Source organism: Falco peregrinus, chromosome 5 (assembly GCF_023634155.1).
Source record: "Falco peregrinus isolate bFalPer1 chromosome 5, bFalPer1.pri, whole genome shotgun sequence".
In the NCBI taxonomy this organism is placed as follows: Eukaryota; Metazoa; Chordata; class Aves; order Falconiformes; family Falconidae; genus Falco; species Falco peregrinus.
Window position 1 is genome coordinate 112,075,524 of NC_073725.1, and position 25,953 is coordinate 112,101,476.

The 25,953-nt window shown below is 36.9% G+C and overlaps 1 protein-coding gene across 3 annotated transcripts in view; it reads right to left on the bottom strand.

Annotated features, from left to right (window-relative positions):
- The window catches only part of PPARG (peroxisome proliferator activated receptor gamma), a 62,042-nt gene extending 37,084 nt beyond the window's left edge, over nt 1–24,958 (bottom strand). The window contains exon 1 of one of the 3 annotated variants that reach the window (XM_055806126.1): nt 24,843–24,958. The gene's annotated coding sequence lies outside the window, so the exon portion shown is untranslated. Of the gene's footprint in view, nt 1–24,398; nt 24,543–24,842 lie in introns of those variants that run through there. The other 2 variants (XM_055806125.1, XM_055806124.1) reach the window with 2 other exon arrangements.
- Nucleotides 24,959–25,953: the final 995 nt, after the last annotated feature.

The following is a 25,953-nucleotide window of genomic DNA, read 5'->3' on the forward strand; positions in this document are numbered from 1 at the left end:
ACTGGCAATATTGTAAAACTACCTCATGATATAAAATGTAGGCGTAACTCTCTATGAATCATTGTGATTTAAAAAAGGATCCTGATAGATAGGCAATGAATCACATTCAATTTTGTAATCAGAAAAAGCTGGCTTCTTAAGAGAGACCTTTGCCCCCTTTGGCAAAGCGTCATAACTGAATGTGCCAAGCTACTAAGGAGTAGGCCTTCCCTTGTCAGCTGAGTGGCCTCGTAAGACTGAAGGAAGTAATTGATTTTAAAATATACAAAAAAATGCTGTGCTGTAAAGAAGATAGCAAAGCTTTATTAACTAGAAAGTCACAACACAGCTCAATTGACCAGAGTGTTAATGTTCTCAGAACTGCGCTTGGCTCCAACACTCAGTGTACCTTTTACAACTGGAATTTATTCGTACTGGGCAGACTTTGTATTGCTTAGGTTTAGTGAAAGTTTTACTAACTACAGGAAATTCATATAATTCAAAGACATCATATTTGTGCATCTTAATCTACACCATAATTTTTTATTATTATTTTTTTTTGCCACTGACTCAATGTGAGAGAACAATCTGCTTCGAGATTCTTTGAAACTGCATTCTTGCTGTGCTAAATAAGGTGACTAAGACAGTGTTCCAGAAATCTTTCCCTGCATCCCAAAGATGTACAGTAAGATAATATAATTCTTAATTAATTTAAAAATAAGGTCTCATATCATGTAATAGATATAACCTCTTTTATTATCAGTAACAAAAATAGAAATTGCCAAGGAGTTAAGAAAACTTTTCATTGTCTGAGTTTTCAGTTAGATTTATAGGTTCAGTGCATGCCTTTAGAAGTATTTTAAGAGAAAATTCTGTATTCAGAAGTTTACATGCAGACTTATGCATAACCTGTGACTGTGCTTTCGGATGTCAAACTTGTTTCAAAGTCAATAGGAAGTTTTATAGCTTCAATAGAAATTCATTGTTTAGGCCACAGGTAAGAAAAACACTAATGTATATACTTAATATTGTATTATTGCTAGTGGTATGTAAACACCTGCTTAAAGTTAAGTACTTTTAAAACCTCAGTTCCTGGCTAAGGAAGGACTTCTTTAGCTAGGGTATATTATTAAATCAAATATCATACACATGTATACAGACGAATAAATCAGTGTATGTTGTAATACAGATCCATAAGGAGTTAGGTCTTCATAAAATGCCATATTTTCTATGTAAAATTACTGTTTCTCACTAGCCACAGTGAAAACACTGTGCCCAGAATTAATAAAAGTAACTCACAGCTACCATGAAACACTAGTTGCAATGTTAAGCCAGGTGCCTGCTGTATGTTTAAACAGGAAACAGCACTGTCCCAATACAGTAGAAATGCCACCTAGCAAATTTATACTGTGCTCACACATGACTCATTATATGAAAATTTGCAAATTCCTCTGTGGCTTCATAAGCCTTTGTGAGATTATCAAAGATTTAAGCGTGTAATATAGCAAAATACACCACAGATGTGTAAGCACTGCAGCAATTTACAAGACAATCATGCTACATTGTTTATTTGGTTTCATGAAGTCATTGTCACTGTGTCTTTTAATGTATTTTAATATACTAATCATGGACTGTATTCTTCAAAAATGGTGTTTAGTCAATGATTATCAACTAAGGTACCAATTTAGCAAGACATTTTAAAACTGATGTACTTCATTATGGGATTCAAATCTGAATACAAAGTTTGTATTTCTTTTTGAAACATTAATAACTTTAATAGCAAAAGTTGTATATTTTGTGCACAATATCCAGTTGATTCTTTTTTCTAAGTCATCTTAGGTGCAATAAATTTTATACTAACTCTGAAGAATTTTTATTATATTAATACTTAAATAACCACAAGAAGCTTTCGCAATCCACTTAGTAGTAGGGGAGAATTTATTGAGAACTTTTTATGGAGGCATAATACTGTTGGTAAGAAGCCTGGGATTTTTTTCTTTCCTCAGACTGTCATGTCAGTGCTTTTTAATGTTCACAAGACAGTAAACTTAAGCATTGTTTCCAAGAGATGAGCTAATAAGGCATACGACTGTAATAGGGTAAAATATACTCATTAATATCCTAAATGCAGTTCTCTGCCATGGCAGAATACTGAATACTCCCACAGGAAGAGGAGGAGGAGGAACAAATGCAACATGAGTTTAAACTCATTCCTTGAATTAAATCCCATTTTTAAAGTTTTTCCTGGCAGTCAAATACATTGCAAATTATCCATAAAAATGCTTCTCATATCGGGATGAGCTGTTTTCATCACAAAGCTGTTACCTTCTAAAATACTAAAAATGTAAAATGTAATTTAGTATGGTAAGACTATATGTAGGGCCCATATAATTTGATTGAGCACTGTTTTTTATTCAGTATCACTTTAAATATTTTAACCTGTTGGACAATCACTAAGTCCAAAAAGTTGAAAAGCACCTTGTTGCAAAACTCATTCATTAATGTAAACATGCTTAGCACTATTTGTGCATTAAATACAGAAAATACCTCAGCATAACAGGGACCATACTTTCCTAGCTATATAAAATTATATAAAGAAGAATTATAATTTCTGATATATACCATTATAAGATAATACTCTATATATGTGTGTACAGTCACTACTCTCTGTGATGTCAAGCTAGTTCAAATACATTAAAGCTTGAGAAAGTAGATAGATAGTACCAAAGAGGGCTTAACATTTAGCATTCTCCTCTTCTAGATGCTCCCCAAATTAACAAGCAGAAAAATATGTTCAGATTTTGTGTGGAATACATTATTTACAGACTGTTAGCGAAGTGTATTTTCACTAGCTACTGAAACTCTTCTATCAGACATTTCTAAACTTGGAAGGGTACTACCAGTGACAGGCATACCACTTCGAGGCACAATGCTGCCCAACAAGAGCTGGAGGACCCTACTCTTTACTCCATCATAATTGTTGCCATTCCTCTGACAAGAGAAACACCAGGCAAAAGAGAAATGGGTACCCCACTTTGGCTACATCTAAGAGCAGGCTTTGTACCAGCCTACAGTGAGAATACTCAACTGAAATCATTTCATAATAAAGACACATGAACTTTTGTACACCTATCATCTGTTGCACAAATGTATCTCTTTCATCTTTTAAATTAGGAAAAAAAAAAAAATCAACCTTCTCCACTGTACAAACTAAGAAACATATAACCTGCTCAGCCACTTTTCAGTAATAGAGCAACCTTTTGTCATCTGACTACTGTACTTTTGACCCGCCAAAATATTCCCAACTAAAATATGTTGACGTGTTTGTACATGTGTTTCAATAATTATTGTTCTCAATAGTGTAGGATATTTATCACATATTTAGATCAATGTTCTTTGCATCTCACATACTCCATCTTTCTAAATATTAATTTTCCCAGATAGCTTTAAAACTACCCCATCAAGGTGTCTTCAGGCTGCCTACACAGGAGCGTAGAATCAGGTCGTAAATAGGGCAAGCTTGCTTTTGTAACTGAAATTGCGACATTGTGCAACGCTGTGAGAAGTATTTAATGAACACAAGTAAATTAGTTATGAATTGTGCTCTGAATTTAAGTTACCTTGAACAGTTCCATTTCGGAATCTTCTATTGGACTACAGGACAAAAGTATGAAGAGAATCTTCCCCATTTTGGGCTTTTTTGGGGGTCAGTATAAAATACAACATAATATAACATTGCACTCGGTATTTTATTCCAGAAGAAAAATAGGTGAAAACTTTCTGAAGGAATTTTAGCACTGAAAACTGACTATCGTAAGATCTAGATATAAAATATTAATTTTAAAGTCTGTGTATGACTATAATAGTGATCTGAGAAAAAGAATACTAAAGTATCAACTATAAAACCTCAGCATTAAATTAGCACCAACTTACCTCCTTTCATGTCATTGTATTTCTTACTTTCAACAGAAATTATAGGCATTTAATTAGGAATTTTCTATTTGATATACTTCAGAAAAGCTTCTTGCAGACTGGAACTTAAGACTATAGGAAGTATTGAACAGAGAAAAAAAACCCACAAAGCTAACCCAAACAAACAGAGCCCTGGATCAGAGTTACTATGAAATAGATGACACTAAGAAGCCCTAAAACAGAACTGTTATCTTGAGTTTTAAACTAAATATAATGACTGCAACTTCTAAGTTTATGGGCTAACAATTTCCCTAGCAAACTAAGTAGTCCTGGATGTCAGTCTATCCATCAGACAAATCGAACTATTTTCAATTATTTCATTTCTGTTCCTACCATCTAATACTAATAAACAAAATTCCCTTTAGCCCTTAAAAAGAATCACAATACATGCATTCAGAAAATGGATTATCAGTGCAACACTACATAATAATTCAGAAAAGGGTACATGCTCAGTTGTTATACAAGGTTATTTAAACCTATCACCTATTCCTCAGTAGTTTTCTGAGAAAAGGCCCCCCCCCCCCATCACAAGCTTTTCTGAAAATTTGACATGAGTCTTTGGGAGTGACACAGAATTTGATGAAGATATTTTACTTATTTCCAAATGTACTTTTCAAGGAAAAAAAACCCCAAGATAACTTTATCTTAAGGACATAGAAGTAACTTACTAAATACACAATAAGTAAGTGTTGCTTGAACCTGAATGAAAAGATGAATATTCTCCCTGCAGCCCTTTGATAAGAAGAAATAGACAAAATTTGTTGGGCAAGAACATGATTTCATCTTCTATTTAGTTTCAAAATCATTGATAGACTTCAAAAAGAACTTATATATAACCTGGATGATGATACATTAATGCAAAATTATACAAACTCCTGACTTTGTTACTGATGCATAAACTCACTGTGTTTTCTAATAAGAGATCTAGCAAGGTTTGGATTTTACAATGTGCATGAAAACTAAAAGGAAGGAATTTCTTTGACCTTATTTTCTGTTAGGTTATTCTTCCCCTATGTTGTTAATATCCTAAGAATATGTCTGCTATGACTTGGCCCTACTTTTGTCAACCTTTCTATTTTGAAGCAAAAGTTTTTCCAATTCATCCATTGAAATTGCCTTGCTTTCCCCGTGAAGGAATAAATATTTCTACCTGCCAAGGTAAGGAAAATTACTTCACAGAACTCATTTGTTCCTTTATGTGAACTGTATGTCACTCCTGCACTTTCTGTAAGTGTAGTTCATCCAGAAAGCAGGGTATAGTTATATTAACGTTTAAACATATATGTCTGGCAATAAACAGCACCCATTTAGTTAGCAGCTTCAGGGCTTTTGCTACTGTTCTTTGCTTCTGCAATAAACTGTAATTTTAAAAATTGTGGTTTATGTTATTCTTCAGTTATTAATATTGGTGATCTTTAACCTAGAGTGTTCATACAAAGCAAACATCACTCTCGTCACTCAAAGTCAGCAAAGTTTTGACCTGCACAGTGACTGACACAGACTGTACAAATTGTTCTATTAAAGGAAGATGGAAACTGGTGTTGCTATTTTTGACAAGAAATTATCAAGAGTTAAAATGACATCATTTTAGGACACCAAACAGATAGTATCCATAGCTAAGAACAATTTAAATTTAGGAAAAATTTATTCGTGTATACTTTCAGAATTTTGTTATTTTTAACAGCTAATGCTAAAAAAAATGCTTTAATAACTAAGGCTGAACAGTCACTTCTGTAAATTTCTTTGCTTCCAGCTGTAAAGAATCTGCCAATACTTGACTAAATCAGTAAAGACACCGACTGCACTTTATATTTTGCACATATATATTGTGGAGAGCATAAAGTGACTGTCAGCTGTAAGTTAAAAAATCTCTGTATGCCCCCATCACATATGTTCATATGGATTTCAGATTCTGTGAAGCTCTGTATATGAGACTGACAGTTGCCTGTAGAGATCCCAGTTTATGTAAACTTGCCTGCTTTCTTTAAAAATGTGAACTGCCATTCCATTTCTATATTTGACAGCATTTGCTAGTTTCAATTGAGGAGAAAAATGTATAATCAAGTTCTAATGCTGTTTCAGTAAGATTAATAATTATAGGGTTATGCAACATTAACAATACTGGTACAAGCAAAGCAGCTATGTTAAAATTTAACAGCATTAAAAAGAGGGGAAGAAAGAGATTGAGAAAATTTCAGTTCCCTTCTCTGTCATGTGTTCTTGTCATCATCTTTTTTTGTCTATATTTAAAATACTTTAAGAATTCCTTCTGCAGTGATCTAAGAGGACAGCTAACAGCAAATCTTTTAGTTTCACGTCATGATATATAGATTTATACACCACAATTCAAGACAAAAATGCATCTTTAATTCCATTTATAGCTAACTGCTTGCTTATTTTTCTAGAATATTTATAAAGTAATTTGGAATACTGAAAAAAACCACATTAACTAACTTTCTGGAAAGTGTTATTTTGAATAATTACATGCAACTGTATTTCTTTAATCTAAATATGCGCGTGATTTTCACATACAAACCACAAATTATACACTGGAATTTTGCCCGTATACTCTGGGATACTTGATAACTTGATTGGTTTATTTTGAAATCAGCTATTCGTCTTCAATTTGGACAGACTACCAGTAGTTAACCTTGCAATAAATTATATCGTCATACCCTATTATTCCTGTAAGGAGATTCATTTTCTAGACAAGCAAGTTTAGTGTGAGGAACTAAAAGTTATTGCTGTGACTTTTTGTAACCCCTCAAGCAGGCTTGTGAACAACTAAATATCACGTGGCTCTGATATATAACGAGGATAAGTTACTGTGACTTTTTACTGTTCCAGGTTTTTTTTTTTAACTGCTAAACAAAAATCAATTGTTTGCAAATGTCTATATGCTGAATTTGAAGCATGATCACAAGACAGATGGTCAATCTCTTCAACGATTCAGTTATACTTAAAAGGAATCACATTGAAATACCATTGAGATTATCACAAAAAAATAAATTCTTAAGGGACATCTGGATTACATCCAGTGCATTATATGTAACGTAGAGCTGAGTATCAGGATAAGACACTCCTTGCATTCACGGTGCATGCAAAACACTCACTGGAACTTTCTGAACTACCTCTAATTCAAAGACCAGAAGGGGTCTTCAGTAGCAGACTGCTTCCCACACCCTATACTTCCTTGTGCAACAAGGTATGAACATCTTTTTTAAATCTTATTACTATACTCTGAAAAAAAATAAGGAATTATTTTACAGCAGCTTAGGTGACTCTTCGCCAACAGTGATATACTAGAGGAATATGACAAGGATGAAAAGAAGGGCTATAATTCCATTACACCCATCTAAACTGAGAGTGTTTGGGAATTTAGAACCTGGGTTTGATCTCTCACTTTCATTTTCTACTATCAATATATCATAAAAAAATAGGTTAAACACCAAACTTCTGCAGAGCAGAAACTGGTTTTCATTGGTTTATAAGAATACAGTGTTCACCTCAAAGCTTTATACAGGCATACCTTTCCAATGTAAAGGAGGGGCTTCTAAAATGTGTGTGGCATACTGTATAAAACAAATACTATTAGACGATGGTCTCCCCTGTATTTCAAGAATTCCTAAACTGTTTCAGATGTAAACTGGTACCGGACTTGGCTCATTGTTTGAAACTATGCAAGATTTTGTACAACTCTACATAACATGCTCTTTTGAGTCAGACAAGATAATTTGGGGTCAAACACTGGCTCCTTTAAAATTAACTCTAAGATTTCTATCAGTTTATTTAATTTACCTTTTGTGAGACAATGATGAAGGCATGTGATTTTGAACAGGAATTCTGCACCTCTTGGTCAATATCTGAACCTAACATATCCAAAACCTCTGCCAGCACAAACATACGTATCATACCAAACTGGCTCTCAAACTGAACCTCCTCCTTCCTCAGACATTCTGAGGAAATCTTTGGTCTATAATCCTCGGTTAGGGAAAATAGTCAAAATTATTGATACTGAGATCACAGTAATACATAAACTGATGAATAAATAGCTTCCTCACAAGATTTAGATTTCAATGAAAGCAGAAAAAGTTGCCAATTCCATTATGTTTGTCAGATGCAAAGCCCCCAGATTATCAATGGGCTATGGACTGTGGATCACAGAGCTCAACTGGATCTTGTATCTTGCCAGTTGTATCTTTATTTTACTATTTGTTCTCGGATGTTAAAACCACTATTGGAAGCAGTTCAAAAATACATTGCTGGAAAATTGTTAATGCCCTAGTCATACAATGTCATTTTGAAGCTCCCTGGGAATTTAGATTTGCACAGCTTATTAGGATATGACCTTTCCCTTGATTTTTTATTTTAAGATCAAGTTAACATGAAATTTCCCCAGTGGGAGTTGCTGTGTTTCCTTCACAGATAAGGAAAAGAGCAATGGCAACTCCGTATAGAGACAACTTTCATACATTTCTACAATACGGACAACTTTGTGGGCTTGACAGACATCCAATGCATTCCTAGAGGTTGAGAGGAAAGTCATGCGGTATGTTAACTAAAAAAAACACCAACCCAGGAACATAACAAAGGTATTTCCCTGAATCTACACCCCCCCCCACCCCCACCCCCAGCGTCATTTGAGATTAAGCTTTGGGGAATTTTAAGGCCTATGGACTCCTTGCATTCAGAGAATCAGGGGTAGCACTGGTGTGAGATAATGGCTTGTTGCTGGAACACATTCATACTCCTTTGGGTGAGCAATTACTACCTATACAGCACTCTCTTTCTTCACGATACAGATCTTGTCTCACAAATTCACACACTTCAGCATTTCTATGCTTATTAGATTAGCATAATTTTTCCTGGGATCTCCTGAAGCTGATCTAAAAGCAGGAGGCTGAAAAGTCAGTTCTCAAAACTTTCCTATGTGGCAGGTATTCAAAAAGGCTAATAAGAATATCTCAAGTTATATCTCGGTGGTCAGTGCAAGAGGTTCCTCTAGAGCCTGATTCGGAACAGTTAAAGTAGTTTCTTGCTCTAAATTATTCTCCAGAGGAGAGATCTCTCTCTGTAATATAGGCTGATTACCAACAGTGTTTAAATACTTATATAAAGTAAATACTTTTTAATAGTTTAAGACAGGCATAGTCAACATTTTTCAGCCCTTATCTCTCTATGTCAATGAAGCCCAGAGAGAGACAGTTAAATAATTAGAAGCTGAACAACATTGTTTATATTTGAAAACTTTCAGATGGTCAAGATTGCAAAAACTAACAGCTTTTCATCAGTTTTTATTCAGGAGAAAATAATTTTCCTCACTAAAAGTAAAATCAGTCGGTCAATATATATTTGAAAACTTTCAGATGGTCAAGATTGCAAAAACTAACAGCTTTTCATCAGTTTTTATTCAGGAGAAAATAATTTTCCTCACTAAAAGTAAAATCAGTCGGTCAATAAAGAGATCACGAAAAAGAATTCAATATTTTGATTTTTGTATATTGTGGGTAAAAGCTTTACAAAGGTATTAAACTTTTGCTATGCAAACAACATTTTTGCTCAACTACAGATACCAAAAGAAGAAAATGAACCGATAATGAAATGAAATAAATTATTTTTTAACTTTTCCAAGTAGTCTGCTGACTTAGTACTTTGGGTTGGCATTGTGCATATAATGTTCTTATAATGATGCCACATTATAACATAAAGTATATATGTTATACAGTATAATATAAATTCATCCTAGTCATATTTGAATGTCATAGTAATGATGTATCTGACAAAACCATACAAAGATTCAACTGATACCTAAAACTTCAGCTAACTTTATGAATTTCATCAGTCTGCAATTCTTCTCATAGGAGTGATGCATATTGCCTGATGTAATTTGGCCATGCAAACAAAATGTAGTCCTTTAAATTTTCCTGCAACATCTGTTAAGAGGGGGTGCCCCCATTGATTAAATTTGCATTTCCAGAAACAGCCCTTCCTCTTTCCATGACTGACAAGAGATATGGGCTTATTACTCTAACAAGCAAGTAGAAGACAGCCTTAAAACCAATTTAGATTATAGCAGACTGTAGGAGTTAATTTGCAATTGATCTGAGGCTAATCTCTCTTGGGTAAGTACAAAGTAATTATCTACATCACCAGTTAAAGACCTCTGTGAAACATATGTATCTAACAAAGGAGTAAACAAATCCAGACTGATATGATTTACTACATATTGTTGTAGAGTGCACTGATGTCACATATTTGTGACTTTTCAGCAAACAAATCTAGGAATGTGCTAATAATAGAGAAGGAAAAAATTACAAGCTGAATACTACAAATGTACAGGAAGAAATCTGTTGGCTAGCATCATTTCTACCCGAAGAGTGTATCAGCAGGCATGTTTGAAAAGTGATTCAACAGAAACCATGTATCTTTTTCTACTCTGGTGACATGGACTCTCAATGCAGATTCATTAGTGTAAGCACTAAAAGTTTATTTACAGAGGGCAGGACCTGAACATTTCATGTGAACACATTCAGAGCATGATAAAGAGCTTTGTCTCCTATTAGTAATTTAAATAATTGTGATTTGGTACTCCCAACACACCTATAATTGAATTCCTCAGTCATAAAATCACTGGTGCCAAACAAGTTCTGATATCTTTTATCAAGCCTCTTTTTTCTTGTCATTTGTTAACATATTTCTTATGGAGCTTTTCTTCTTTTTATAGATACATTTGCTTTAGTTATAAATTAACCCTGGAATTTACTCTCCCAGAGGCCACAAACTGCTTTTCTATTCTCTTGAAAAAGTTTCAGGCTATATGAATTTATGATTTGGAACAATTTCGAATAACAGTTGGTGGTTCAAATAGAAAGGAAGGAAAATTTTGAAAGATTAACAAAGCCATTAAGAATTAACTGAAAACGTTCAGTGGCTTTTCTGTGCCTTCTGCTCTGGAAGCCGCGATTAATTCACCGAAAGAGAACGTATTTGCCTGTGGGATTTCTGGTGCTTCCGGTTCCTTGTAGTAATATTAACTGAGATACAGCCTCATTCTGAAAGGTCCATATTCCATATTTTGACATCTCCTAAAGATGGCCAGTACATCCCAAAGGTATGCAGAATACTTTAAAAATTTCAACTCAAGTGCAATTTGAACCATGTTATAAAAACATCAATATTTGTTTAAAAGATTCAAGTAATGACCATTACAAGACTTTTTATTTGATAAATGTAAGCCTAAAGAAACAGGGCTTATAATATTTGCTGTTTCCTATTGTGTGTCTTTTGTGGGTGTCTTTCTCTTCACGCCCAATAGCTTTGGAAAACTTTGGCTTGTTTTAGCTAGAACTGACTACAACGTAGAGGAGGTGTAACACCATAAACCTAAATTGTTGTTAGTGTCACCACTGAAAGAACAAGTTTGAGCTCACCCTGTAGTAGGTATCAGAAAACGCAAATGAAAAATTCCTAGAAGATATTTCCATAAGAGACTAACTTGATTGGTTCCACTGTTCAAAGAAGAGTTTGTATAAGGACAGAATAATATTTTGTAACAGCCAGGATAATATACACACTATTTATTTATCCTTCTGTGCTACTTTCAGTATCATTACAAAACACTGAAGTTTGAAAAATGTGATTTGATTTGACATACTAAATATCCATTTTTTAATGCTTTAACTCCTGTTTTAGCTAAGATTTTCCAAGGTGGAACGATTTGGGGAAAAAAAAAAAAAAAGCAGCCTTCATGATTCAGAAAACAGGAAATGATCTTACAGAACTTTGCATTTCAGGATTATTCTTCCTGATCCAGTTTAGACTGGCTGTGGTCACGCTGCTGCGTGCACCACGTGTAACAAGGTGCTGACTTAATCCAGTGTGGGGTGGGTTAAAAATGACACTGTTTGTTTTTTAAAATTACTTTAAAAATTACTCTTTAATTAAGAATATCAAAAAGGATTGGAGATCCCAGAGGTATTTTACCTATATAAATAATTTGTAGGCCGTGCTTTCCTCCATCTCCAGTTTCCTATATTCAATACAATGTCCTTCTTGCAAAGGTAAGCAGAACTTCCTTCCCTACATGCTGTTTCTGAGATTTCCAGTCAGTTATTTGAAGGTAAAATTTTCATCTTACATTGTGCTTTGGGTCTCTGATTTTCATATTTCTATTAGCAAGTTAGTGCCTCATCCTCTGGAAAAATGTGTTAACTTAGTCTGTATTTCTTCTTAAATGCTTCATCTGTTTAAGTACCTGTAGAAGGTTCTTGCTTTATCTTTGTTGTCTTAACAAAACACGGCATTTTCTGCTCCTTTAATTGAATCAATAGCAATACAGCTGAAAGGATTTTTAACAGTCAAAATATTTATCAACTTTCACAACAAAAATGAGGTTTAAAATAATGGCCACATTGTCAAATATTTTAGCTCTCAAATCTTCAAGGCTTACAATACATATTTATCTGTTTAGATTTTACAATTCTATGCTTTCTATTTAATTAAAAATTTTAAAATCCATGACTTATTTGTTGACACTAGTTGTGGAAAATCAGTCTGATTTGGTCCTATTATTCATTTGTAATCTCATTCAAATCAAGATGATGAGCGTAAAGGTCAGATTGCATGGACTACCTTGAAGGATCAGAACCATAAAGTTCTACACAAGTATAACCATCTACTCTCACACCTTGTGTACACATTTCATAACTTTGTTTGCACTGTGTACTTTCACTTGAGCCAAAAGGAATTTTCAGAGCAAACAAGTTGTAATGTATTCTGTAAAGGTGAGTTACAATGTTAGCTGTCTATAGTTCTTGGACCAGACAGTAGGACAGTAACAATTTCAAAATATTTTTCATATTGTTCAGAGTGATGACTATGTCATATACAAGTATTTTACTAACATCTGCTCAGGACAGATGTATAAATAGAGAATTTTGCCATCATGCAACACAAGTATGGTAACAACTTGATCCTTCACCAGGAGTTAGAAAAACATTTTAAGAGTATTTTTAAAGATTTTGAGCTTTATGTTATATGTTTTTTAATTTATGTATTTGACAGCCAAATGAACAGACAATATAAAATGACATACACAAATTTTTCTTTTGATACAATGCCAACAATCTACAGTCTCTACTTTGCCAGACATACAGCTTCTATTTCTTTCTTGTGTGCTTTCAAACTTACAAAGATCTCCCAGTTATAAGTGATTAATTTTTTAGAGCTAAAAATCTACAAACAGAACATTAAGCACAGCTCCTCTTGGAAGAAACTTAGAAGGAAATTACAACAAATCTGAGAGGCATTTAAGCTAATTCAGTTTCAGCTATACTAACAGACTAAAGAGTACCAGGACTCTCACTCTGGCCATACTTGTTTGACTCACATAATCAAACTCTCTTTGTTGTCAAAACTGGGTGGCAATACTTAAATGGCCTGTGGCAAATGGTCCATGGCCCATGCTAACTCCCAAAGTATTTCTGGAAAGCGCTTGAATGGCTGTTAGTTGGCTGAGCTAAAAATGGACCATGGACAATTCTGTGAATGTAACAATTTAACAATCCAGTTCTAAGCCTGTGCCCGAGACACAGCCCTTTTTAATTTACTAGCTTTTGAGTTCAACTAGACTTCTCTGAGACTAGGGAATATAATTGCTTTGGGATTTTGTTTTGTTTTTCCTCAAATCCACCAAATTACTTAATTGTGTATTAGCTTTTTTTCCTAAACATGATCCCACTTTCTGCCTGCAGGCTGACAACAAATGTAGTAGGTACCCTTAGCTTTCAGGAAGGGGGAGCATGCAATTCTGAAGGTGTTCAGCATCAGCGTGAATGTGAATAAGACTCTAGAACTCTCATGAATCTCACCAAAGATGCATTTCCTTTGGTACAACTTTTTATTGAGAACTAATACAAATTGTACTGAACTGTTTTTCCCAAATGTGCACTTGATTTCAGTGAAATAATACGTCTGTGCAAAAAGAAACTGTAGAGATAGAAAACCAAGATATAAGTTATATTCTTGATACTCAGACAGACAGCAAAATTATAAAATTCCCTGTAACTGACATCTAAAAGAGGCATTTATCTACCTATCTTCATGTCACATAAAAATAGAAGAAATATTTTGCTACTTCAGAAGTCCACAATATAAAAAAAGCAATACTGGAAACTGCTTACTATTGATCTCATCTTCTGCTCTGAGAATGGGTAACAACATACTGGATACAGTCAGCACCTCAAAATCACCCCTGGCTTCTAGAAGCTAAAATAATCCACGTGCCCTGTGGCTGTGGTTGTAGAAGAAAACTTGACTATTCTTCAGCTGGATACAGCAAAGGTCATAAGGAAACCTGTTATGAATAATGGCTCATAGAAGATGAAGGGAGGAAAATCCTATGGAGTCTGTCAGTACCTCTTCCCAATGCAATGCTTATCTCTGCAGTAGCTTTTCCGATTTTTTTCTCTGATTTAATTTCATAAATCATTATTCAGGAGACGCTTTCCTTGAGGAGCCATACAACAGTTTATTTGACATATTGGAATCAGAAAAAAAGTGTTATTTAGTATTTAACCTACACTGTTTTTATTTAATTTCCATAGTCATAGCTAAATGAGCACGCTATCACTCTTACCATTTTGAACTCCAAAGAACTCTTCTCCCACAGAGTAACTGCCAGGTATAATTACTATATTCATTAGCCCTTCCTGGAGTAATTGTCAGGAAAGTGGCAACCATACCTGCATCAATTTCTTCTTCCTCTTTGCTTTTTTTCTGCTTTCCTTTCAGGAAAATTAGAGTTTATCTCCACTTTGTCTTCCTCACACTGGGTCTCTCACCTTAGTCACCTCAGTCCTCTTCCCCAAATCTACATTTTAAAGGTAAAAGTAAAGGGAGGAGGAAAGGGAGGGGTTGTCCTACCATCCCTCACTGTTTTCATGTCTACCGATTTGTTGTGGGTTTGTTTTTTAATTTAAATCCATTCATTCTGACATTATATAGAGATTCATAGTACAGTTATTTTTCATCAGTGACAGCAAAACAGGTACCCTCCTGTCTAAGGGTCATACTTCAGCAGAAATTTAAAATTGCCACATGCTGTATAACATTGTGCTGTGCCTTCCTGTTAGTGGATGGGGGAGGAGGCAGGAATCTGTTGCACAGCCTGCGTCAGAGAATGTAGTCACACTACAGTATATCAAACTGAGAGTATGTACAAGTTATTGTTATTCTAAACTTACCTCAGACTTCAGCAATATTCACTGCCTGTTCTCCTGTCCTTAGTGACAGGAAAGCTGTCACTTGTTGTTAGCGTATCAGACAGTTCCTGTTCTCAAAGGAGTAATAAATAAGGCTAGATTTAAAAAACAGAGCAAACTTGGGCAGAAAAAGAACAATGAGTAGGAATGCCAAAATGCAGTGAAAGACCGTGTTATGGCATCGTCAGCATATCTTAAACCAAGAAAAGCTGAAAAATCTCATAAGAGACCAGAGAGAAGAATTCAAAATCAAAAAGGTTCCAACAATAAACTTTACTCTTTGGGAAAGAAATTCAAACATCTGTATTTTTAAAGAATTTCCCTGTTTTTTAATACCTTATTTGGCAATCATAAAAAGGGCTAAATAAATAAAGAAAAACCAACAGTCTTAGCCAGTCTTCCTACTGTCTGCCTTCAAAATTTCCTTTAATTATTTAATTATTTTCTTTTCCTGATACTCTTCATGGACAGCTTTTTCACTTTTCCCCAACTCTCTTCTCTGCTGGGCCTCTGAAGTCCCACACTGCCCTTAGATCCCTGTCTTAATCCATGACTGCAGTTAATCTAGTCATACTGGACACCAGTAGCCTCTATTAAGATTAAAGATACTCCAGCTATTTCACAATATTTTTAAGCCAGAGCCTATCTTAAAATGGCACATTACTCCATCGATTCTACATAAATTTGTTTTATGGACATTTTTGCTTGTAAAGGAGAAGAACACTGTTGATAAAGTTTTGATCTTTTAAAAACAGAATTGATAAAATATACAGAAAGCAGTTTTCTGGGTTTTCATTTGATCTCTCACATACTTAAAATTGGCACCCTGGTGACCCAAAAAAAGAATGGAAAGAAATGCGCATGACTTCCACATCCTCAGTATTACATCATGAAGGATGAAACAGCATATTGGGTACGGCTCACAGGGCCTCTGTACTGTATGTAACTTTTTTGTTGCATAAAAATATGCCTTTCTTAACAAAACAGTGACTCATTAAAAATTTGACAGATACCGTATTCCAACATACGGAACAATGAAAACAATGATAGACCATTAGACAAAAACTCATTTCATAATGGGATCACTTACCATGAACTCTGACATTAGCATGCTAAGTGTTTTTTTAATATAAATTAAAACATGAAGGTAAGTTTGTGGGAAAAAATATTTTTAATATTCTATTTTTAGATTAAGATTTTCATTGCCAAAAATTTTCATGAAGACATGTCTACAAGAAAATGTCTTTGTGGGAGGAAAATTGGGTTCTTGATTACTGAAGGGTTTTCCAGTACTCCTTCAAGAAGTACTTCAAGTACTTCTGTCAAGAATTCCTGCCTATGCCAACTGTGCTGTAATAACTATTACTTAATAAATTAGTGATCCTGGTCTAAGAAAATAATTCCTCAAATGTCATTACCTATGTCAGAAAGTAACATGCAAACCCAAGTAAAACCTAAACCAGTGCTATAATTGCAAGTGTATATTTTATACAAGGTATTGGATTACTGGAAAAAAAACCAAACTAAACAAGATAATGTGAACATAATATCCGCTGCACCCAATTTAACTGGGTAAAGTTAGCCAGCCTGATCACGAGGCAGACCCAAAGAACAAGTCTTTGGGCAGTGCCCAAAGGAAACTGTGTAAGGAAACCTCTTGGGTCTCTTATTCATCATGCCATAATGTTCTTCCCTGTATCGCAAAAACAATTAACCAGTTCAAGACAATTGGCAAGCTCACATCATAGCTAATACTCCAAGAAGCTTTCAAAACAGAACAAGATCAATTGGCAAGCTGATCGTGGAAACCAAGTATGGAATTTGCTTGCAATAGCATTTCTTCAGTGTGAACATCCAAATAATTAAAAAAAAAAAAAAAAGCAGCAAGCTAGGAACTAGTAATTAGGTTTCCATAGGTTTTTTGGAAATTATTTTGCATTGTTTTGATAATGAAAACCACTTTAAAATAATTGTTAAAAACCTGAAACCTTCAAAGTAGTTTTTCAGTCTTTGCTTATTTCCTATTTTAAGTTCAGGACCTGCCATAATAAACTTTTGCAATACTAATTTTGAAACGTATTCTCTAGTTGACTATAACAACTCATACTTAGCTGAGATCTTTACTTCAGGCCAATTTAGCAATTCCGCCAATAGGTCTACTGTAAATTAAAAAAAAAAAAACAGAAAAAAGAAAAATCCAGTAAAAATAAACCTTTTTAATGGTGCTTGTTTCATTCAGAGAACTGACTTAATGTGAAATCCTTTTGTTCTAAATAAAGCTTAAATTTTCATCTTGTTTATCATCTCAAAACATCTCCAGCAACAGCTGGAAGTTCTGAAAGTGAAAGCATATTTGCAGAACTTTTGCTTCCACACACTTAAATCATGTTCTAAGCAAAAATGAAAAATATCTACATCTTTACATGAGTGTCTTGCAATATGCAGTCATTTGTCAAACTCTTTTGATGTTGACAATTACTATGGGATATTTAAAATAATAAATAAAATACTAGTCTGCTTTTCTTAAAATTTCTAATAATTTTAAAAATCAAATACACTAACATGCCTTCATGTACAAAGAAGGCATCTCAGACATGCAGTTTAAATGCAAATCATGGCATCCAGGAGTGATGACAGAAGAAATACAGTAAAATCCTTACAGAACTTTAGTGACTCAATGAAGTAAGTCTATCCACCATCACTGGTTAACTTTAGCAGAATCGGAAGAATAGCTACATCACTAGGTCAGCACAAGAACTGACATACTACAAGCTAGAAAGCAAATAGATAAAATCATTTTCCTCATCCTAGAGGGAATGAGAACCTCAGCCTGTGGCCTCTTCAAAATTTCTCACAGTTCCATTACATATGGTCCTGAATATGGTTAGAGAATACACAATATTCTGTGTAAATCAAGCAACCTTTTGCCCTCACATACTTCTGTGCTTCCTCATCTATAGATTTCTCTGGGTGTAACTGAAAATAATAATTTGGCTTTTTTTTCTTTTTTTTTTTTATATTAAGAATGTAAGGATTCTTAATGTTAAGATAGGTAAGGTAGGATTAAAAATTGGTTTAGGAACATACCACATAATAACATGCCTCTACTAAGCTTAAAATCTGAGATTCAGAACAAAATTTTGCAGCTGAAATACTACTGTAGGGAAAAGTGAAAAAGTGAACAGTAACTCCAAGTAAAGCATATTCAAGACGAAAGGATCAGCTCTTCAGTTTTATTTCCTGTAGACATAAAAAGTCAGTACCTAAACCTATCACGAGGAAATATGTACATTATGAAAGGCAGTAAATAGAAGTGGCCACATTTTTCCACAAGCCCCCATATTAGATAGCACCACAAAGCACCAAGTCTAGGTAGTAAAACCTGTTTTTCTGACCACCCCTACTAGAAGATCTTGGTGCGAGTGTTAAAGCCTGTAATTAACATTTTTCTTTTCATAGTTCCTTTTTTTGGTGTAACAGAGTGACTGTTTTGGTAGTCTGACACATGTTTCAAACCACCATGGTTGGGAACTTATTTCACAGCAATATTAAAATATTTCCCTAGCATAAATATTGAAAGTGTACATAATTCTATTCATATACAGGCAACAACCTAAGTTCAAAATCTCTCAAAGTTCCAAATTGCTGCTACACAACCGTGAATAGTTACAGCAGTTACACAACTTTCCTGTTCAATAAATCAAAACAAACACACAAATACTATGGACATATAATGCAATATTATAACATAAAATATTATTTTATGCAATGCAGCATAATCACATATTGTGTAAAAGGTTTTCAGATAATTATCATCTTGTCTTAAAGTCATTTGCTTAAACTCAGTGGAAAAACACAAGGTACAATAAAAAAGCTTCCATCACTCTCACCTATTCCATGGGGGCTAAAAGTGTTTGTATGAAAATAACATATTTAGAATTGTATACATGCAGATAAGTTAGAGGAATCGTAGCTGGAGTCTCCTATTAAAAGGTATAGGATTCTGGCAAAAGGGAATCTAAAATATGTCACAATCAGATTTGTGATAACAAGGAAAGACAAGAGTCCCCATGGAGCTCATGAAATTCCAATAACCTGTAAACCAGTATGAAGTATAATATTTTCCTCCCATAATAGCTGTTATAAGAGCAAAGCTAGCACTCACATCTGATTTGAAGGTCTAGAATAAAGGGATACCAACTGCAATGCCTGTATCAAAATGTTAGTATTTCATTTAGAGATAAAACACATTAAGAAATTGATCGCATAAATTCCAGAACAAAAGGCAGAAAATACACTACTCCTGTTACACTGGCATTTCTTATATAATGGAAAGAAAAATATGTAGGACTTTTGCTATAATATATATTCATGGTTATTCAATTTCAGGCATTTTAGTCTTACTGAGCAAACAGCGATTTATTGAGAGTCGGACCCTAAATATTCAGTATACCCAAAACACAGACTGGCTTCAGGAGTAATTGCACAGATGCAAGCCGACAAAACTTCTAACGCTGCATGTAGATTGCAGACCTGACCCTACTGAAACAGCAGAACTGCCACTAACCTGCATGAAGCTGGGATATATTTTTTAGATTCTATGCATCTTCCAATAAACCAACATCACCTTTTTTTGATACTGTGGAAAGTTCTGTATATTTCTCTCTTGGGATATAATCCAAGATTTATTATGCTGTGTTATCAGATGTTATAGATAGCCTTTCAACATTACTGAGATAAGTAAGATGTCATTCTATCACACAGGGCTAATACATTACCTACACACACATATCCCCTACAAGTATGTACATAACCATACACGCATGTTCATCTTGGCAGTCGTCAAGCATACTTGTGCCTGAACATACATTCACAAAGCTACATAAGCTTTGGTTTTTTTTAATTGCTAATTATCAACTAGTAGAGTAGACTTTGGGATTCATAGACTTGAATCCATAGACTTTGTCCTGAATGTGCAGACTGCATGGCATGGAGGTGATCTGCTTAGTCATGAGGGAAGGGGGTGGCTTATGCAAGTCCACAAAGCATCATCTGCTAGTTGATTCCAGAAATTTACTACCTGGCTTTTGAGGTAGGTACTTGTCTTCCCCTTTCTGAGCAGAGTATTTTTTCTATTTAGAGTGAAATCTACTGAAACTGCAAAGTAAAAACAGCTGTATTTAGAGAATAGTGTGCTGCTTAGAAGCTGAGGGGTTTTTTTGGTTTGGGTTTTTTTTTCTCCTGTAAATTTGGGGATTTGTTATCACACATAACTAATTTTTTTTGTGTTTGTCATGACACAAATGAAAATCTATTACTGTTGTAAGAATCTATTACTGTTGTAAACATAAATCAACACACTGAAATCATAAATTACGTTTTTTACATCAATCTCTCTACTACCTTATGCTCCATTATAAATCTGTAACTATTTGCATTCTTATATCATAGACCATACAGTATTAAGGATAGGGACAATCTTGATTAAATTTGAGTAACAAGAGGTCCCAATCTTGACTAGGCTGCTAGGTAGTAATGCAACACAGGTAATTAAAAATATCTATGTAGTTCATGTATCATGAATTTTAATTGGAGAATGATGTAATGGTTCAGTTCAATTCTATGGAGTGGTTTAGGAGAGGACAAACAGGCCAAATAATATAATGGAGAGTGTGGGTGGAGTGGGAGAAAAATGTGAACCTCATCAAATTGACTTAAGTTCTGTGAAAGTTTTCAGATATGAAGACTTTAGAGTAGACCTTGGTTGGGGTTTTTTTGGGTTTTTTTGTTGGTTTTTCTTTTGGTCTAAATTAGATTAATAAAAGCCTGTGAAAGTTTTAGTTGTTTTAGTTGCATATCTGCCTAGTGGTGTAACAAGAGGTGACAACTTTGTAGCAACAGTCAAAGGGGAAGTCCATGCTGCAGTAGAAGACCTGATGCTGAAGTAGAAACTTAGTCTTTCCTATGGTTGCCAATGTAATTTTGCCTTCATATCTACTTACACCCGCAAGATCTGCCAAGTATCCCAAGGCTCACTCACCACAGGTGCTAGTACTAGGGTGACAATTTGCTTAGCACCTGCAGTTTCTATGTATTTTGTCACTGGAACCTGAAAGAAAGTATGACTGAAAAAAGACAATATCCTTCATTAAAAAAAAAAAAAAAAAAAAAGCAAAAAAAAAAAGCAGGGGGTCAGGGGGAACAGACCAAAGAAATGTAAGAGGTTTATCCTTTACTGTAGGAATCAATTTGCATCTTGTATCTGAATTCTTATGAGTTTCTCATTTTTCATTCTTCCTTGGAAATGCCTCCACAGGGGGAAAAAAAAAAAAAAAAAGAGGGTGGTGAGGGGGAGATTTTTTCCAAACTTCTCTGTAACCGTTAAATGAAATCCTTAAGAACTGACCTGTTAATGGGAAACCCCAACTTCTGTTTGTGGCATGGGTAGGTAGGACTAGAGTATATCAATGTTCTCTTGCTTTGGATTATTTCTAACTTTTTCTTGTGTTAGTTTGCAAAAAGTTAACCCGAAGAATAAATCCCTGCTGTTAAAGAAAATATACATCATTATGGCAATACAGCATGGAATAATTAGCACTCATCATCTAATATCATGCTAAATTCAATAAGTCTGTCAGCGACTAAAAAATGAAACTAGTAGCAATAACTAATGGGAAGTATTATATCCATGACTTCAAAAGAACCTAGCATGTAGAATTTATAATTGTATTTTAATTTCTCTTGAGCAACTGCAGTGGAAACTGTTTTACTGTATGCCAGAGGAAGATACAGGAATAATCATTGTGAAAAAAGCTAGTAAAAGAAACTCAAATTATGAATATCAAATATGCAAAACTAGCAATTCACGATTAGGCTACAAAAAAATGGCTAGTAAATATATTTAACACCATTCTGAGCAGATTATATGTAAAAAAAACCACAAACCAAAAAAACCCAAAGGATAACCTCTACAATCAAGATGAAAAATATAACTAAGTATACTTTCCATTATTTAGTCCAGCTTCATACAAGACAGACGTTTTGTTCTACTTCTAAACTTTTCCTTCTTTTCCCAATATAACTTTTTGAAAAATTAATTTTATTAGTCATTGCTATAAGTGGAAAATTATACTGGCAGTAATTGAAGCTGGGCCTAAATTTATTTTATTGACTTAGAAATGCACTTATGGTTATTTAGAAAAGTTCACAGAAGAGACAGATTTAGAAGCAGTGTTGATAGTGGGTGTTTTAATCAGTATCATAAGGAAGGTTAAAGGGCATAGCTTCAGTATTTTTCAACTAGATTCTGGTATTTAGCCACCTTCATTTTGTGGTGATTATTTTATGGAATATAAATTTTTATCAGAAGAGAAAGAATTATTTGTATATTCTGTATCGTAATGGAAGCTTTATTGAATGCTGATGTTTAATAAATGGTATTATCCAGGAATTTGACATTGAGGCATTTTAAAGAAATACATACTATCTTAAGGATGTGTACAGATATATAATCACTGAACCACTAACAGTTAATGAGATATTTTGCAAAACTGATGCCTGAGAACTTTCACATTCAAAAGCTGCCTGCGTAAAAATACCATTAAACTATATTTCTGATAGGTTATCATTCAAAGTCCATGCCAACTATTTTTTCAACTCTCTTTGACAAGCCCACACTTATGTTGTACCACACGCCTTAACACCCTGCTAAGAGTGATTTCCTATAATCTCATAATTAAATCTCTAAGTAATTTTTGCAGCATTTTTTTTTGTGACAGCCAAGAATAATGATGTTAAACACATGACTTCATGCACCAAATTCTGATATTAACAGGAGCACAACATACAAAACTTCTTTTCAAAGGAGAGCACTGAGTATCAGATGTCATAGCTACTTGGTGTACACTGGGAATTTTTAGTTAACTAGTAACAAATCATAGTAACCTTTTAAAAGGTAAATTACTGATTAAATTATGGTCTAATTGGTACCAGAAAAAAATTCTTTTGGTTGTTTCAAATGCTCGTTTTTAGATGGAACATTACAATGACGTTTCACAGCAAAAACTTGTTCAGATATGGGGCAGCAGGTCACAAGTACAAGGCTAGCCCACAACTCTACTGGTCTTTCTGATTTACAGGATTTTACTGATTTTACCATAAAGTTTCCACTACCTGAAGAAATGGGTAATTTCCTGAGCTTTTCATCAGAATAAATACCAGTCTTACATCACCGATATTAATAAATGCATCACTGTTAAGTCAGCATTGTATTGTCGTGTGTACGCAGTGCCACAAAGTTACAACACACAGGAACTTGCACTCTCCAGTTGTAGAATACCCTGGAGAGAAATGACACCGGGGAGATTACAAAAGGCTCCTGCAAACCTGAGGCATGCCACCAAGACATAACATATTTCAACATAGTATCTCAGTTGCTGAAGGCTCAGAAAGGCTCCCCGACTTTCTTGCGGTTGAGGAAAAAAAAAAAAAAAAAAAAAAAAAAAGTCTGTTCATTCATTGAGCGCGTTAGCCAGGTGAGCAGCGACACTTCCCCGCCCGCTCCTGACGGTAGGAAGGGGCACCCCGCCGCCGAGCCCGGGCGGCCGCTGGGCACATCTCCCCCCGCTGCAGGGGGACACCCCCCGCGGGCGGCCGCTCTCCTCAGCACCCTCCTCTCCGGGCGTGAGTCCCGGCTGCCCGGCCCGCCTCCCGGCCGCTGCCCGAGTACAGCACCATGGACACAGCGCCCACGCTCCCCCCGCCAGCGCGCCGGGGCTGAGCCGCTGCCGGGGCGGCCGCGCACCTGGAGCCCCGGCCCGGGGGTCCCCCCGCCGCCGCGCCCCTCCCGCCCCGCCGCGCCGCGCCTCCCCGCCCGCCGCCGAGCGGCCGCGGCCCCTCTCCCCGCCCACACAGCCCCCGCGGGCACCGGCAGCCCGGCTCCCCTCAGGGCCGTGCCCCGCGCTGCCCGGGCTCCCCGCTTCGCCCCTCGGCTCCCTCCAGCCCCGCCTCCCCGAGCATCCCCGGCCTCCTCCCGCCGCGGCCCGGGGCTCTGCCCTCTCCCCAGCCCGGGGCGTCGCTCCCGCCCGCGCCCCGTCAGCCCCGCCGGCCCCGCTCCCCGCAGCGGCGCCCGCACGGCCGCGCCTCCCCCGCCCGCGGCTCTCCCCGCGCCTCCGCCGGTCCCCTCACCTCGGGGGAAGGTCCCCCGCAGCCCGCACTGACCTGGCGCTGTCAAGTCTCAGCGGGAGAAACTGTTCCCTTCTAGTGGGATAAACTCCCCCGCTCGGCCCGTCCTACCGCCCAGGCGCCGCCTCCCCCGGCCGGGCACCGCCTCCCCGCCGGCCCACACGCCGGGGCTGAGGGGCGAGCGGGCGCGGGGCGCGGGGCTCGCGCCGCGGCGGGCGGAGGGGCGGGGCGGGGCGGGGTGGGGGCGTCGCGGCGGCCCCGGCGCTGAGGTGCGGGGCTCGGCGGGGGCACAGCCGGCCGCGGCGCGGGAGCGGGGCGCTGAGGGGCCGGCGCCGGGCCGCCTGCTTGGCCCCGGAGACCCCGTCCGGCCACCCCAGCCCGCTCCCCCCCGGCCCGTGCCCGTGCCCGTGGTGCCCGTGCCCGCTGGGTGCGATCGCAAGCGCGTACCTGCGGGCAGGCCGCGGGCCCGGAGCGGGGCTGGAATTTGATCCCTGCGCGCTGCGCACTCCCGCGGCGGCCAGCGCCGCTCCCCCGCTGCTAACCGCTTTCTCTTTGCATTCCCGCTCTCCAGCTCACCCCTCTGCGCCGCGGGTAGCTGGTCGCCTCACCTCCGTTTGCATCCTGCTGTGACAGGGGTAAAGGCTTTTCTGAAAAGATTCTTAGCAGTTAACGGAGGTAAATGAAATTCTTTTTTCCCCTCACTGATCTTAGCTACGGATTCTCTCTCCCCCACCCCCACCCCCCCCACCCCCCAAGGAATGCGGAGAGGAACGGTATAGGCTGTGCTCGGTAAGTCTCAAGAGAGAGCAAGTTCAAACAAGCATGTCACCTCCTTCTGCTTCACCCTCCGATTCTTTTAAGAATAAGTTAGGTGTAAAAAAAAAAAAAAGTTGTAAGATCAACAGGCTTTGGAGAGTCATCTTGTAAGTCAAGATGCCCCAGGACACAACAGTTTACCTTTAAAATCTCTGGATCTCTTGGACATCATTAGAAAATTCAGAAGATCCCGAATTTGCCTCATGATGGGTTTTTAGTCATCAAGCATTTTGACAGAAAGCTTACATCTGCTTTTGTACTTGTATACTGAGGCAATTTATAGATTAGAGTTGAATACGTCAATATACCTGGTCTACTTATAGACACCAACATCGCCTACAGCTTTTTTTATGAGCCCAATCTTCCTGTCTGTAGAGGCTTGAAGCCTTGTGTTAATCTTTATGAGAATTATCTGTCTGTTTGTATAGGCTCGAAGTGTTACTTATGCCTTGACATATCAAGGAATTTACTTTTCCCTCCATCTGAATGTTTTAGCCCTAGAAATGTGGAAATCTTTTCTTTATAAGGTGGAGCGGTTTTGGGGGATTTTTTTTTTTTGTTTTCTTCTTCTGTTTTTTTGTTTGTTTTAGTGTTTGGGTTGTGTGTCCCCCCCCACCCCACCCCATGCTGCAGTAATATCTGTTCAGCAATACTCAGAATTAGGAGCCAGGTACTGAAAACAAGTAAAACAAAACCTCAGAATTAACTCAAGGTGCCATGCATGAATAAACAGGCAAATATG